General features: G+C 30.5%; 3 long non-coding RNA genes across 4 annotated transcripts; all 3 read right to left on the reverse strand.

Moving 5' to 3' along the window:
* Positions 1 to 2,447: 2,447 nt before the first annotated feature.
* On the reverse strand, positions 2,448 to 2,997 carry LOC112420492 (uncharacterized). Its single transcript, XR_003010642.2, has 2 exons — positions 2,860 to 2,997; positions 2,448 to 2,756 (listed from the first exon to the last, which is right to left on the reverse strand). It is a non-coding gene; the product is annotated as an uncharacterized lncRNA (long non-coding RNA).
* Positions 2,998 to 8,208: 5,211 nt separating this feature from the next.
* On the reverse strand, positions 8,209 to 9,110 carry LOC112420315 (uncharacterized). The gene is made up of 2 exons (XR_003010292.2): positions 8,904 to 9,110; positions 8,209 to 8,800 (listed from the first exon to the last, which is right to left on the reverse strand). It is a non-coding gene; the product is annotated as an uncharacterized lncRNA (long non-coding RNA).
* Positions 9,111 to 14,255: 5,145 nt separating this feature from the next.
* LOC112419955 (uncharacterized) lies at positions 14,256 to 16,238 on the reverse strand. 2 transcript variants are annotated; one of them, XR_003010116.2, is made up of 4 exons: positions 15,537 to 16,238; positions 14,883 to 14,973; positions 14,623 to 14,786; positions 14,256 to 14,534 (listed from the first exon to the last, which is right to left on the reverse strand). It is a non-coding gene; the product is annotated as an uncharacterized lncRNA (long non-coding RNA). The 2 variants fall into 2 exon arrangements; XR_003010115.2 differs by having other exon boundaries at positions 14,315 to 14,534; positions 14,879 to 14,973; positions 15,537 to 16,237.
* Between the last annotated feature and the right edge of the window lie 296 nt (positions 16,239 to 16,534).

Consider the following 16,534-nt stretch of genomic DNA (forward strand, 5'->3'; position numbering starts at 1 on the left):
TCCTCTTTCAAACAATATCAACGAAAGCTTAGAGAATTAGAGAGATAGAGAAAATGGTTCTTATGCATTTATTTTGAGTGTGATATTATAATATAAATGGATCTTAAAATGAACAAACTCAACATATAAGCATGCATATAAACAATCACACCATATTTTCATTTATAACTTTTAAGTATATATAATAATAACATTATTTAAAATTTGTATCCGATCATGATGATTTATTGGTTTTTTCTACATTACCGTCTCTTGTTTAGATGATATTTACCCCTTCAAGATATCAACCAATCAAAATGTAATTAATATACAAAATGTAACATTAAATATCAAATAAATGAGACAATTTATTTTAGGCAAAATTACACTAAATGTCATTTATCTTATTAATTTGTAACACATTAATTCTTTATCTTTTTTTTGTCCCATTTAGATCCTTTATCTATTAAAATGTGCACAAGTTAATTTTTCTATTAAAAAAACATGAAAATTTTAATTTTATTAATAACTTTGTTTTATAAAATACTTTTTAATAAATAAATTCATAAATCCTATAAACATTTCATCCTCATATTCATCATCTTCATCTTCTTCCTTAAATCAAAAAAATTGTCCATCCAAATAAACCTTCAAATTCCTTAAATATTTTCACTTCCATCTTCTTCTAAACACAAAATTCAAAATCCCCAAATTTCATAAACCCTAATTTTACCAAACCCATAAATTTCGATTTTGGATTTAAAGAAAAAATCTCACAATTTGGATAGTGAACCTCTCATGTTTGAGGGCTCAAGCATAGTTTTAGTTAAGATCATCATCATAGCCTAGATCTTGTAATTTTCTCATCGAATACAATCATCACTTTTCCCATAGCTTTCCTATCTCTGATGGTAGTGAAGGAGAGGTTCCTGCAACAATAAGAAATTGTTTATACCATCGTATAGCACTAGTCCAAAATTTAAAAAGGTTAAAAATCTAAAAAGCTAAACAACTAGCTCATATGCACAATCCTCGTCAAGTTCACATCAAACACCATTATAATCAAATTTCATAGAAAACAAGAAACCCGATACTTTGAATTCTCGATTTCTTTCTTTATATCCAAAATTCAGATTTATGGGTTTGGAAAATTTAGGGTTTATAAAATTTGAGTATTTTGAATTTTGTGTTTAAAAGAAGATGGAAGTGGAAATATTTAAGGAATTTGAAGGTTTATTTGGATGGACAATTTTTTTGATTTAAGGAAGAAGATGAAGATGGTGATTATGAGGATGAAATGTTCATAGGGTTTATGAATCTTTTTATTTTTATTAAAAAATATTTTATAAAACAAAGTTATTAATAAAATTAATATTTTCATGTTTTTTTAATAGAAAAATGAAGAAAAGGATTAACTTGTGCACATTTTAATAGATAAAGGACCTAAATGGAACAAAAAAAAGATAAAGGACTAATGTGTTATATGATGGGTTGAATTTGATGTGAAATTTTAATTGTTGCAAGACATATAGTGTAAATTAATTAAGATTGAATACCTAAATATATAATTAAATTAAATGTTACCTTAGGATTAAAATTGATTTTTTTATAGAAAAAGTTGAATCATTTATTTGACATTTAATGTTAAATTTGTATATTACATTTTGATTGGTTGATATTTTGAAAGGGTAAATACCCCCTAAATAAGAGAGGGTAATCTAGGCCTCTCTTAAGTTTCGTAATAATATCATTCTTTACAAAAATATAAATATATTTCATTTTAAATCACATGTCATTAGTATGATAAAATATTAATTTACATAATCATATTGACTTTAGCTAAACAAGTTTTTTTTTTTGTCTTATATGAAGTGGTAAATCACTGAAAATAAACTCACACACAACTGTGAGATCTCGAGTTCGAACCTGGTTCAAGATGTTCGGCCTTACAATTTCGGCATTTACCAGTTGAGGTAGGACTTCTAGACTATACAAGTTTTATTTTAAAATGGCAAAATATATTAATCACAAATTAATGTGTCATAAAAAAACAAAAAAAAACTGAGCATGGTTTGTAAAATCATAAGTAAATTTAATAAATTGAAGGCAACACATCAAAATCAACAATTAATTTAAGACCTACTAATTATTGTAGTAGATTGTTATAACTTTGTAATTTGTAACAGCGTTCTAGTTTTTGATATTTTTAAAAGTTAAAAAAAGCATTGAAGGTTGTTAAAATATTCAAATATATGTGAAATATAAATTGAAGTGTGAGAAAAATCACAAGTGTAACAACATTATTACTTAAATATAAAACTATAGCCTTTAAAGTAAAATAAAAACTATTTTCCATCTCAACAATCAAAGCTATTCTGATAGGCGGTAGAGTTAATAAAAATGTGTGATATGTTTTAATTGAAGGCGACGACACAAATATCTTTAAAACTAAGAGTGAATAAGCGATCTATATAATATTTTTTGATGTCTTGTTTCATTTTATTACAATCAAAGTATAGCACAAACCCATAACTACAATGTTCTTGAAATTATCGGGTGTTAACACAATAATTAAATGACAACTCGTGAAATATTCTGGCACAACTTTTATGTAATCTCTTTGGTCTAACATTAAATTCATATTCATGTGGACACAAAATCTATTGGGTTCAAGATTGTAATGCATTTACATTGGCGCGTTATACATCTCACCACAAGTCCAGATGGACACAACCATGATTTGTTGATACAATGATAATCATTATAACAACTGTCATCTGTTGTAATGAAAAGAGAGAATAAAATAATGTAACTATAATGGGATGAAATATTATTTACAAAGTTAAGAAGGAAATTTAAAAAGGATAAAAAGTGGTTTACCGTCATTGTTTGTTGCAACAAGAAATAACTTAAAAAAGATAATCATAGCATAAACAAACTTGACAATTTCAGTCATATTCCTCCACCCTCCCTTTGCATATAACAAATTGTTTTACCACTTTACAATTTATAGAGTTAATCCTCTTGTTACATCAATTAAATAACTTTTAGCGCTTTCGAAGTTGTAGAAAAACATTTATAAAATCATAATTGTCATTAAATATCTCTAGAGTACGTCAGTGTGTTGTGTTTGTCTGTTTCGCACACTTGGTAAAGAAGTCACTTAAAAAAAATCTATTCATTAGAATTCATTCCTTTATAAACTAAATTTCCATTATTATATAACCTATCACGATAAAAAAGGGACAATCATAATTATTTTTTTTGTAAAAATTAAAATTCAAAGCCATTACATTGCATATATGGGATCCCAACTAAGATAAAACGCCAAGACTACTACTATATTTGAAACGATGTTTTCATGTGAAAGTTTAAATTGCAACATTTAATTGTACATGTGGGTTGCTCGTAGCGATCTAATGTAGAGTGTCTTGGTAAATGAATAACAATTAGAGTAATTAGAATTAGGAAGTTTAACTTATTATATAATTACAGGAGGGTGGCACCCTTTGGTATCGTGTCCTTTATGCCCGTTACGGAGAGGAGAGAGGGCGGCTTTGCTGCTCTCGTAGAGGTGGTGGATCAGTGTGGTGGCAGACTATTTTAGATGTTAGGGATGGTGTGGGTCAGATTGATTCAGGTTGGATGTTGGACAATATTACTCGTCGTGTAGGGAATGGTTTGTCCACTTTGTTTTGGGTCGACCCTTGGCTGGAGGAGAAACCTTTGTGTATTACTTTTTCGCGTCTGTATGAGTTAGCGGAGAACAAGTAAGTCACGGTGGCTGAGTTGTTTGCGAGAGGGTGGGGGGTTAACGGGGAAGCGTGGAAGTGGCGTAGGAGACTTTTCGCGTGGGAGGAGGAGTTGTTGGGGGATTGTATTAGTCGTCTATCTAATTTCTCTTTTCAGGATGACCGCGCAGATAGTTGGATTTGGACATTACATGATTCTAATTGTTACATTGTTAGTTCTGCTTATTATTATTTAACAGACAGGGAGGTTGATGAGCATCATCAGCATATTAATAATTACAGGTTTTTATGGCTGAAAGCGGTGCCTCTTAAAGTAGTAATTTTTGCTTGGCGCCTGTTCCTCAACCGGATTCCTACTAGAGACAAACTTTTTCAACGAAAGGTTTTGCTTGCATCTAATCAGGGGTGTATTGCTAATTGTGGTTTTAATGAAGACAGAGATCATTTACTTCTCACGTGCGGTTTTTTCGGCGGGGTGTGGCATATCATTGCGGCTTGGCTTGGTTACTCAACAGCTTTCCATTGTCACTTTTTTGAACATTTTCATCATTTTAGTGGTCTGCGTGGCTTCTCTAAGAAATCGATTGAGTCCATGCAGATTATTTGGCTTTCGGTAACTTGGACAATTTGGAAAGAACGGAATAACAGAATTTTTAAAGGAAAGGAGGATAACTTGCTAACGCTAGGTGAAAGGGCAAAGCTTCAATCTTTTTGGTGGTTGAAATCGAAATACACTAATTTTGATTTTGACTATCAAGAATGGCGGCGGAGTCCTCTAACTTGCTTAAACTTTATTTTCTAGCTAATTGTTTCTTTGTTTCACTGTTTCTGCGCCTTATTGGCTTTGTACAGGATTGTTTTGTGTACCATTTGTGCCTAGGCGTTTTGGCACGCCTTGTGCTTTAGCGTCTAGGTTTGTTTAATATATATTTCATTTTGGCTTTTTCAAAAAAAAAATGATTGGATCAAGAAGAAGATATTTAGTCTTATAAACATGAAAATCATTTTTTTTACAGCATAAACATAAAAATCTTTAAAAATTGTATAAACCTTAAATAAAGAGTTGATTAAGTAATACTTTAAAAATTGTATAAACATTAAATAAAGAGTTGATTAAGTGATACTTTTTTTTAAAAAGCCAAAATAAAATTATATAACAATGCAGTCCCTAGAGCACAACGTGTGCCATAGAGACTACAACAGGAACCAAGAGTTACAACAAAACAACCAACCCAACAGAGCTACATCAGCCTATACCCAAACATACAAGAGGGCATGACCACCACTGCTGAGTACCAAACACAAAAGTAGTTCTTTTAGCTTTCAACCAAGCTAAGGACAACATCTTGACCTTGTCTAACAAACGGGGAATGAGAGTTATTGCATTATTAAACAGACGATTATTTCGCTCTATCCACACAATCCAAACAAAGAGAAGGCAAATAAGTTGCATAAAAAGTAATACCGCAAAGGAATTGAAGATTTTGAGGCTATTAAGAAAATTGTATAAACCTTAAATAAAGAGTTGATTAGGTAATACTACTATGGAATTAAGGATATTGAGGCTATTAAGCAAATCAAAGAAAAGTTTATCTTGTTCTAGCAGCCAATTATTTATGGCATTTATCACATTCTAAGGTCGAATTTTAGATTTTCTACAATAATCATATGAAAATTTAAAAATGGTTGGATTCATGATTAAATAGTGATAACATATACCAAAAAATAGGATTTGGATCATCTCATTTCTCTCAATCTCTCCGCGTCTCTCCTTCACTAAGTTCTATCTATCTCTCTGTCTCTTTAAATATTAGAGAGAAGATCAAGAGAAAGAGAAAATAAAAAATAAGATCAAGAGAGAAGAATATCAATAGAAAGATAGACACAAATTCGAGAAGTATAAAAAATGAGAGAATGAGGGGAAGGAGAAGATCCAAATACCAAAAAATTATTTCCTTACATCATACAATAAACTTTCCTAATTCAGTCAAATCAATTTCTAATTAAGGAGATTTCCCATTCCATAACTTCACCACTAACAAGATAAATCACAAAAAAAAAAAACTATCACAATGGAGCTACTTTCCAATATAAAGCTCAAGATCTCTCTCTCTCTCTCAAAGAATACCAATGAAAAGGTATAGAACTTTGATAACATTCCCATTATTATAGTTGTACGGTATTCATTTTGAATTTAGGTCTTTACTAGTGCCTTTTCTTTAGTACTTTATGGTTATAGAAAGAAAAAAATGCTCATTGAGATGTAATCTCATATTTCAGTTTTGTGTTTTTATACGAGCAGGTGAATAAAGGTGAGGCTTAAATGCATTTTTTTATCCCTTATATTTTAAAATGTTGCGATTTTGGCCCCCTTAAAAAAAATAGATATTTGGACCCCCAACTTTAGCCCCTTTTACAAATAGATGATTTTGACCAAGTCAAAGTCTATATAGCATGTTACTTAAGTGATTTGGCAGACAACTGTGTAATTATGATTTAAAAAATAAAAAGAAAAGCAACGTATGTATTTCAATAATTTAAAAAATAAAAAAAATAAAAGAATACAAGAAAAATGCACGTGAGCTTCTAATTTTTTTCTCCTTCTTCATCTTCATAATCCTTCAACATACAACCCAAAAAAACAAAAAAAAACCCAACAAAGGGTTGTAAAAACAAAAAACACTCTCCTCTCCTCTCTTATGATTCCGAAAATACTCTTTCTCCTCTCCATGCTTCAAAAACTAGCACAAAAAACAACCCCAACAACACCAATTATTCAATTGATTTCTGCAATATTTTCAATTAATTCAATTGAATAATATGAAAATTTTAAATTCAGAATAAAAATTTTAAAAATTCAACTTGAACAAGCGATATCGAACAAGATCGGAATAAGAGAGAGGAGAGCAAAATCGGAAAAAATCTCCATTCAATATCATTGACGGCGGGATGGCGAGAACACCGCCGAAGAACTCAATCATTTTATGATACTGCAACTGTTTCGCACGACAAATACAACAAGGGCGATGGCCAAGACCGAAAGCCTGATTGAAAGTGAATCTGGACAAGAAATGGGATGCCATGGAGCTTATCACTGAACGAGAAAGTGAATCTCGACGAAATTAAAACTGAAGCTTCTCCGATTAAAATGCAGCTTCTTTCCTTTGAAGAAGAAGCAGCAAAAGAAAAAAAAATGAAGGTTGTTATGCTAGAGGGAGAGCAGAGAGGGAGTTTTTTTTCTTTCCTTTGAAAAGAAGCTCATGTGTTTCTCTTTTTTTTTTTTTTATATTTTTAATTCAACAAATACACGTGTGTCATATTAAATTAATTTAAAATAAAAATTGTATAGTTGACATGCCAAATCACTTAAGTGACATGCCACATAGGCTTTGACTTGGTCAAAATCATCCATTCACAAAAGAATAATGCTTAAGTGTGCGAAATTTAATTTCGCACAATCCACGCGAATGTGCTGGAGCATTAATGACCATCCGATATCTCTTTCTCAATCACTGTTTTAGCCATAATGACAAACTTAATCCTTGAAATAAGGAACTATGAAATCATCTTTTCCACCGCCCCACTATTCACTACCAAATTTTTAATCTCCCCTAATTGGAAACAATGTTGCAGAGTCAGACAAAAACAAACATAGTAGAGGTGTTGATAGTCTCTGCACTGCGGTGGTTGTAGTGGTAGTAAAGTAACCATGGTGACTGATTGCCGCAATTTACAAATGGAAAGTTGTTGCAATGGCCATAAGACACTTTGGTTTAAGCAATGACTGCTATTAACGGCGGCGACGGTGATCGACGCCATCGCCGACGACGGTGATCGACGCCATCGCCGACGGTGACCGACATTGTCGCCGAGCAAACAACCAGCTTGCAGAAAACAGCCAAGGCGGTTACCGAAAAAATGAGTTTTACCATAAGGCAATCCCATAATGGGAAATATTATATTTTGATCAGTTTTATTTACTTTTTTTTAAACAAAATGTAGCCTTAATTAATGAGTTTGTACGCAAGCTTCTTGTTCGTGTGTTATGTGCGAAAAAATACTTCGCACCATTTAGCACTACTGTTCGCAAAAGGGGCTAAAGCTAGGAGGTTCAAATATCCATTTTTTTATGGGAGTCAAAATCGTAATATTTTAAAATATAAGAGGTAAAAAGTCAATTTAAGCTTAAAGGTAAAGATAAAATTACGTGAAGTTTAATTGACCATGGATATTGTTGCTAATATAATTTGATAAAGTTTATATCATATCTTCTTTTGTATACTGTAAATGAGAAGTTATCATTATGTAATCTTTTTGAAACTTGTATTTTGATACAAGTACTTAAACTTGTATGTTTATGGTAAGATCTTTTGTACTTAATGTATTCGTGTTTGATATATTGTATTATGTACTAGTCAATAAACCGGGGTGTCACAATAGATCACATGTAAATACATACATAAAATAATAGTATATATATAGAAACTATCTCAGTTGTGCTAATTTACAAAACAAAGCTCAAGTCCTCTTTCAAACAATAGCAATGCAAGCTTAGAGAATTAGAGAGATGAAGAAAATGGTTCTTACACATTTATTTTGAGTGTGATATTATAATATAAATGGATTTAAAATGAACAATGTTCTTGAAATTATTGGGTGTCAACACAATAACTAAATGACAACTCTTGAAATATTCTAACATGACTTTTATGTAAGAGAAATGATATTTGCACAACCAATTTCTAACAACTTTTTGACAACTTTCTCTCTCATACTCGCATTATATTCTTATTCTCTCTCTACCTTTTTTTCTTTCTATTGATTTTGACCAATTAAAATAGAGAAAAACAAAGTTGTCATGGAAGTTGTTTAGAAAAATATGTACAAATATCACTACTCTTTATGTAATCTCTTTGGTCTAACAATCAATCATATTCACGTGGAGAAAAAATTTATTGGGTTCAAGATTTTAATGCATTTACAATGGTGCGTTATACATCTCACCACAAGACCAAATGGGCACAACCATGATTTGTAGATACAATGATAATCATAATTACAACTGTCATCTGTTGTAATGAAAAAAGATAATAAGATAATGTAACTATAGTGGGATGAAATATTATTTACAAAGTAAAGAAGTGAAATTGAAAAGGATAAAAAGTGGCTTACCGTCATTATTTGTTGCAACAAGAAATAGCTTAAGAAAGATAACCATAGCAAAAATAAACTTGGCAATTTCAGTCATATTTCTCCGCCCTCCTTTTACTTATAACAAATTATTTTACCACTTTACAATTTATAGAGTTAATCCTCTTGTTACATCGATTAAATAGCTTCTAGCGCTTTTAAAGTTGTAGAAAAACATTTATAAAATTATAATTGTCATTAAATGTCCCTTAGGACGTCAGTGTGTTGTATTTAAAAATCCATTCATTAGAATTCATTCCTTTATAAACTAAATTTTCATTATTATATAACCTATCATGATAAGAAAGGGACAATCATAAAATATATATTTTTTGTTGTAAAAATTAAAAATCAAAGACATTACATTGTAGATATGGCAGCCCAACTAAGATAGAACACCAAGACTACTATATTTAACACAATGTTTTCATGTGAAAGTTTACATTGCAACATTTAAGAGTACATGTGAGTTGCCAGTAGCCATCCAATGTAGAGTATCTTAGTAACTGAATAACAATTAGAGTAATTAGAATTAGGAAGTTTAACTTATTATAAAATTGTTCTATGTATTTATTTTGATTCTTACTGTATTGAAATACTCTGAATGTCTTGAGGTTCTTGAAGTTTAATAAAATTCATAAATTCAAATTTTAAAATGATTGGATCAAGAAGAAGATATTTAGTCTTATAAACATAAAAATCATTTTTTTTACGGCATAAACATAAAAATCTTTAAACCTTAAATAAAGAGTTGATTAAGTAATACTACTAAAGTTAGTAAAAAAAAGAGTAATACTGCTAAGGAATTGAAGATTTTGAGGCTATTAAGAAAATTGTATAAACCTTAAATAAAGAGTTGATTAGGTAATACTACTAAGGAATTAAGGATTTTGAGACTATTAAGAAAATCAAAGAAAAATTTATCTTGTTCTAGCAGCCAATTACTTATGGCATCCATCACATTTTAATCATGATTTTCTACTATAATCATATGAAAATTTAAAAATGGATGTTTCATGATTAAATAGTGATAACGTATACCAAAAAATAGGATTTGGTTCCTCTCATTCTTTTCAATCTCTCCGTCTCTCTCCTTCACTAAGTTCTATCCATCTCTCTATCTCTCTAAATATTAGAGAGAAGATTAAGAGAGAGAGAAAATAAAAAATAAGGTCAAGAGAGAAGAAGAAGATCAAGAGAAAGATAGATACAAATTGGAGAAGGATGGAGAATGAGAGAATGAAGGGAAAGAGAGGATTCAAATACCAAAAAATTATTTCCTTGCATAATACGGAAAACTTTCCTTATTCAATCAAAATGATGTCTAAGGAGATTTCCTACTCCATAACTTCACCACTAACAAGATAGATCACATCTATATACAAATATATATAATAAAAAAAAAACAGTACATTTCAACTATCACAATGGGGCTAATTTACAGCATAAAGCTCAAGATATCTCTCTCAAAGAATACCAATGAAAGCATATAGAATTCAAGAAGTCGTTTTTTCAGAGGTCGTTTTCGTGAAGGAGTCTGTTTTAGGTGGTGATGTTTATTTTGGGTGGGTATTGAAGGTAGGGTTTGATCGGGTGTTGTTTGTAGGGTTGTCTTTTAAGGTGTTTATTTTCAGGTATTCCGCCTATATACGACGCTTTTAGGTTGTATTCTCTGAATCACCGATCTCTGTTCGTCTTGAGTAGGGATCTGGTTGTTAAATAAAATTTGTTGTTTCAAAAAAAAAATGAAAGCATATAGAATTCAAGAAATGTAGAAACGATTCTTATGTAGTTATTTGGAGTTTGATCTTGTAACTCAAATGAATCTTAAAATTACAAACTCAACATATAAATATGCAGGGGGAGGCAGAAATTTAGTTCAAGGGGACCGAATTGAAAATATAATTTTGTGAATTGTAGGAGGATGCAATCGCGACAAGAGAATCTTTACTAGTGGCTGAGAATGCAAAAACAAAATCGCATGCTGTGATTTGATATTTCGAAGCGAAATTTTAACGATGAATCTTATATTAGAATGTTAGTTAAGGATTAATATTCTTCTATAAATTGTATAAAAACACTACTTTCTTTTTCGGTGTTAAAAATTTCGGTTAAGGTTTAGTGCAATTAACTCTAGAAACTTAGGTATTTAAGGCCCAATATATTAAGTCAAAAGAAGGTTAATATACAATATTGCATAAAGTTCACAAAAAAATAAATATTTGAGACTGAAAAATATAATAACATTGTATAATTTTCTTTTATAAATAAAATAAAATTGGGGGGACCATAACCTCAGTTGCTCCTCCTTCTAACCTTGTCCCTATAAATATGCATAAAACAATTACTCCCTTTTTTCGTTTATAACTTTTAAGTATAATTTAACAGCAACATTACTTAAAATTGGTACGCAATCAAGGAGTATTAGCTCTTTATCGAAATTGATCTCTCTTTCAGATTTTTGAACTTAAAAATGATTATATATTATATTTAAATTAAAAAATTTAATTAGTTAGTTTTTTGATAATTTCATCGTTGTTTATAATCTCACATCATCATGTCACATGCCACTTCAATTAAAATATCATTTTTTTAGTCTAATAATATGAGACAAAGACCAAAACTAAGTGATTTTAAGGCTCTATTTAGTTTGACGAAAGGGAAAGGACGGGAGGGTAAGAGAAATATTTTAGTTAAATATATGTTTGGTTCAAAAGAAAGAAGGAAAAAGAAATATTTTAATCAAAAACATGTTTGGTTCACAAGGGAATGAATTTTAAAATTTACCTTTTCACTCTTAAAATTTAAGTAAGAATAATTTTGAGTTTTAATTAATAATATAAAATTAAGGATAGTGGACCAATATGATTTCATATAGACCCAAAATAAAATAAAATAAATGATTGCCGCCTAATCATTGAGAACCACCCCTCTCATCCCTATCTTCAAGCATAATGTTTTCAGAAAGGTAAGCCCCACGTGCCCCCAATGATAGGGAACCAACCATATAACCATTGAAAGGTTGTCACGAAAAGAAGGACAAGTAGAGCTATAAATACCACCTGAAAGATCATTTCAGTGTATGACCAAATATATAAACCTAAAACTTCATCGCATAGCCCTTCCTTGAGCAGCGTAATCATATTGTGCTTATTTCGTAAAATATTAATTGCACACCTTCCATCCGTAAAAAAAAAAACTAGAATTTGGAAGGGAATCAATAAATGAGAATCTATAAGGCTCTGTTTGATTCAATGGAGGGGAGGAGAGAGATTTTAACGGATGGCAGGGGAAAGAAGAGGAGGGGAAGGGAGATATTTTGAGTTAATGGTGCTTTACTCCTCTGTAATATATGTCATTTTCGATTTTACATCCTGTAAAATATAAAATATTTTTTTTTTATTTACCCTATGTAAAATATTTTTGTTTTGATTTACTCCCTAATAGGTCATTCAAAAACCAGATTTTCTGAAGAAAAAAAAATAAAAAATTGATTTTTGAATGACCTATTATGGGGGTAAATCAAAACAAAAATATTTTATAGGAGGTAAATAAAATAAAAAATTAGAGGGTGTAAAACCAAAAATGACCTTTATTACAGGGGGATAAAACACTATTAACCCATATATTTTAGTTAAATATATGTTTGGTTCAGAAGAAGGAAGGGAAGGGGAATATGGATATTTTAATTAAAAACATGTTTGGTTCACAAAGAAAGTGGAGGAATTTTAAAATTAGTATACATTTTTACCCTTAAAATTTAATTAAGAATAATTTTGAGTTTTAATATAAAATTGAACCAAACATATTAAATTAAAAATACTCCCTTCCCTCCCATCCCCTCCAAAAACCTCAACCAAAAAGACCCTAAAATGGAATGACCAATTCTATGAGTAAGTAAAAATATGGAGAACGAAACTGTAATTGAGCTAAAATACCGATAGATGTTCATTTCAAATCATGTCATTATTGTGATAAATGATTACTTCACACAATTATATTGAGCTTTTTTTGTTACAACAATCATATTGAGTTTAATTATAGAATTTTTATTTTAAAATGGCAAAATATAATAATCACACATTAGTGTATAGCATTAAAATAAATTGAGTTTGGTTCATAGAATCATCATAAAACAATGCTAATTTGAAGAGAACACACCAAAATAAAAAACTAATGTAAGACTTGCACAATTATTTTAGTAAATTATTATAATTTGTTGTGGCATTCTAGTTTTCCGCAATTTTTAAAAGAAAACAAAGCACTCAAGCTGTTAAAAAAAATTAAAATATAAGATAAATATAAATTGAAGTGTGAGAAAAAATATAAAATATTATGACATAAAGATAAGGCTATAGTTTTAGAAGTAAAATAAAAACTTCATGGCTTCCCATATTTACAGAGAGGCAATGCTTGTGCAGATGCTTTATGTATTATTATACTATCTTTTTGCAAACTAGGAGTGATTATGTTAAAAATAGGGTTGGTTGGCGTAATTTTAGGTTTAATCACTCTTGGAAAAAAAAAAGTAAAATAAAAACCATTTTTCAACTAAATTGAATAATTTGGGAGTTTGAGTTTCAAACCCCAATCTCTACATGTATTATGAAATATTCATATCAACTGAGTTAAATTTTAACGACAATTTTTTTTTTTTGTCTACTATTCATATCATAAACGTGAAAAGTTGTTTAATAAATATGTCACAAAAATGTAGGATGTGTCTGTTTTGTTTTTCAACAAGATATGCATGACGTATAGTTGGAATTTTAAATATTTTACTTGCATTCTTTAAAAAAATATATTTTACTTGCATATTCGTATCCTTTTTACAGAACTTCATGCAGCCCCATTAGTGCTCCCATTCAGAAGCATGGTATACCCACTAGAGTGCTTGTGTTTTGAGTGACTACACAGTGAGTGGTAGTTGCTTGATTAATTAATAAGGGTCATATTAATCGGTGTCTTGTTAAGGAAGTTAAAATAGTAAATTTTAAATTGAAATATTATTTTTTAAATTTTTGATGCATTTACCAATGTCCAAGACTCGTTAACATTTTCCAATTAATCTTCTTTGTAAGTGGCGACATTAGACTTCACTAAGCTACATTTAAGGCAATGGATATTGTATGTTACTATCATGTCTAGTTAAATTGACTGTGTACTTAAACAAGGACAATAATTTATGATTTGTTACAATTAATTAGTCTAATACTAGTACTATTACCCGTGCTACCGCCCGGGACATTAAAAATGGGGAAGCTAAAAAATATCCAATATTATTTATTACATAAATAATAAAATAAATAAACATAAATAGTATACAGCTGCCCATGTGAGAAGACCACAGAGGAAACTACCGTAGATTAAAGAGATATAAACTACCGTAGATGTTATTTGAGAAAACATCACAAATAAGTTATTTTGAGTTCGACAAAAGTACACTCACTCGGCCACGGTATTGGATACACAATTCTTAATTAAGGTACCTTCATAAAATACATTAACTAAAAAACGGCACATAATAATGCTAAACATCGGCCTTTCATAATGAATATATAGCCTCTGAATGAAGACATCGGCATATATATGGTAACTTAGCTTTTCAATTACCTGTTTCCAAATAAATAAAAAGAATAAACAGTTTGTGAGGCAAGAACATTTATATTATCAGCCATAATTAAATAGGAAAAGGCTTCACCTTAAAATATGTCAATCAGACTTGAACTTATCAATTAACATTATGCCTTTCAAGTCATCGAACATATTAGCAGCAAAAGAACATCATCAGTGCGTCTAGTGTCACTTGGTTACATCTGCACAAAGCGTACATGGCTTATAACATCACCTGTAGATTGAATTTACCTGAAAAAAGACGGGAACAACCAATAGGAATCAGTCAGGACACAATAAGATCATGTCATACACAATTTGAGTAAGCATATTTTGTCACTCACTTACTCGACCTGCTAAAAAGCTTCAAGTAGAGCTTGGTTGACATTCTTATTATGCGTTTGGTTCAAAAACTGCCTCCTCCATCATCCATGACTTTCTGCATTAATTGTAGACAAACAAAGTGGATCAGTTGGTACTCACTTACTCGACCTGCTAAAAAGCTTAATTTTTTCCATAACATAAATTAATATGAACTCATAGCGTAGTATGAAGCAATGATCCAATTTACAACAAAGTAGTATGAAGCAACATGTCATAAGCATTCTTCCTTACAACTCATAATATTAAAACAAAATTGAAGCTTGTTAGCAAGTAGAGAGGAAGGCAAAACAAAATGAAACTATGAAGCTTATATGAATAGCAGAAAAGATGAGATGCGCTTAGAAAAAATTGAAATGAAGTGTTAGTTCGAAAAATATAGCAAAACTAATCCTTACTCACAAAATTAATCCTTACAACTCTATAATTGTTTCATAAAAAATTCAATAAAATCAAATAAAAAACTAAAATTGAGAAGTGGTGTTGGTTTCTGATATACTATTAAGGTTATAACCATTTTTTTCTCAGCTTCTCCCTACACCGCCAAAATTAAAATTCAATGGCCCAATACAAAAAAATACCCTAAAAATTAGAAATGGTTAAAGGAAGAACAAAACAAACCTATCACAATTACCAATAGGCATTCGATTTTGCAACGGATAAGAGATAGTGGGAAGGGTGCGGTTGATGTTTGATTCACAACCGGAGATGCAAACTCGACTGAGAAAGAAATGAAGAGATGTCGAACCCTAAAAGTCAATAAGGGAGAGACAGCAACGAGGTTGACAGCGGCGGAAGAAAGGTTGATAGTGGCGGGAGGTTGAAACGTTTTGGGAGAAGAAGGTGAAGGGAATACGTGAACAATTTTGGGAAAAGAGAAATTGAAACATCTCAAGAGTTAGAGAGGGAGAGAAACTGAGAATCAATGAAGAATAAATCGATTCCAAAAGAAGAATATTGAATTAGTGAAAAGGGTTATAGAGTTTGAGAGTGAAATTGAGAACTGAGGCAGTTGGATGGGTGCTTGGTAAAATACACGCTAGAAAGGAAGATAAGTCTATATTGAGCAGTGTGCATAGTAATTGTCATTGTTTTGCAATCATGGAATGGGGGAAGCCACAACCAAAAGTGTTAAACGTAATTAGCATGGGGAATCTGGAAGTGCCAAGTCAAATGAGATCAAAGGATGAGATGAATGTTTAGCTAGCTCATTTGATCAAACGGCTCTCCTTAATTGGCGCCCAAAATGCCTAGATTTAGGGTTTTGCAAGATAATTAGTATTGTTAACAAAGATTAGATATAAGTATGATAAGTATGATAATAGCCAAATGGATACGAAAAGGAATGCATTATATGTTTCGATAATTATTCTGTCCCTCTTATTTTAATTTCTTATGTTCATTTTTTTCTCTACAATTTTGTTTGATGATCACTAGATGATCCTTTAGGTGCTTTAAGATAAGGTTTGAAGGATTCTCAATATTAAGATAATAGTAAACTAACATAAATGTCAACCAACATAACAAATGGATTTTTTGTCCTTATATGCATTCTTGGCATTTTTCTAAGTCTTAATTTTAAAATGACAATGATTAGTATACCTAATGTTTGGTATTAT

This window comes from Medicago truncatula, chromosome 3 (genome assembly GCF_003473485.1).
Source record: "Medicago truncatula cultivar Jemalong A17 chromosome 3, MtrunA17r5.0-ANR, whole genome shotgun sequence".
In the NCBI taxonomy this organism is placed as follows: domain Eukaryota; kingdom Viridiplantae; phylum Streptophyta; class Magnoliopsida; order Fabales; family Fabaceae; genus Medicago; species Medicago truncatula.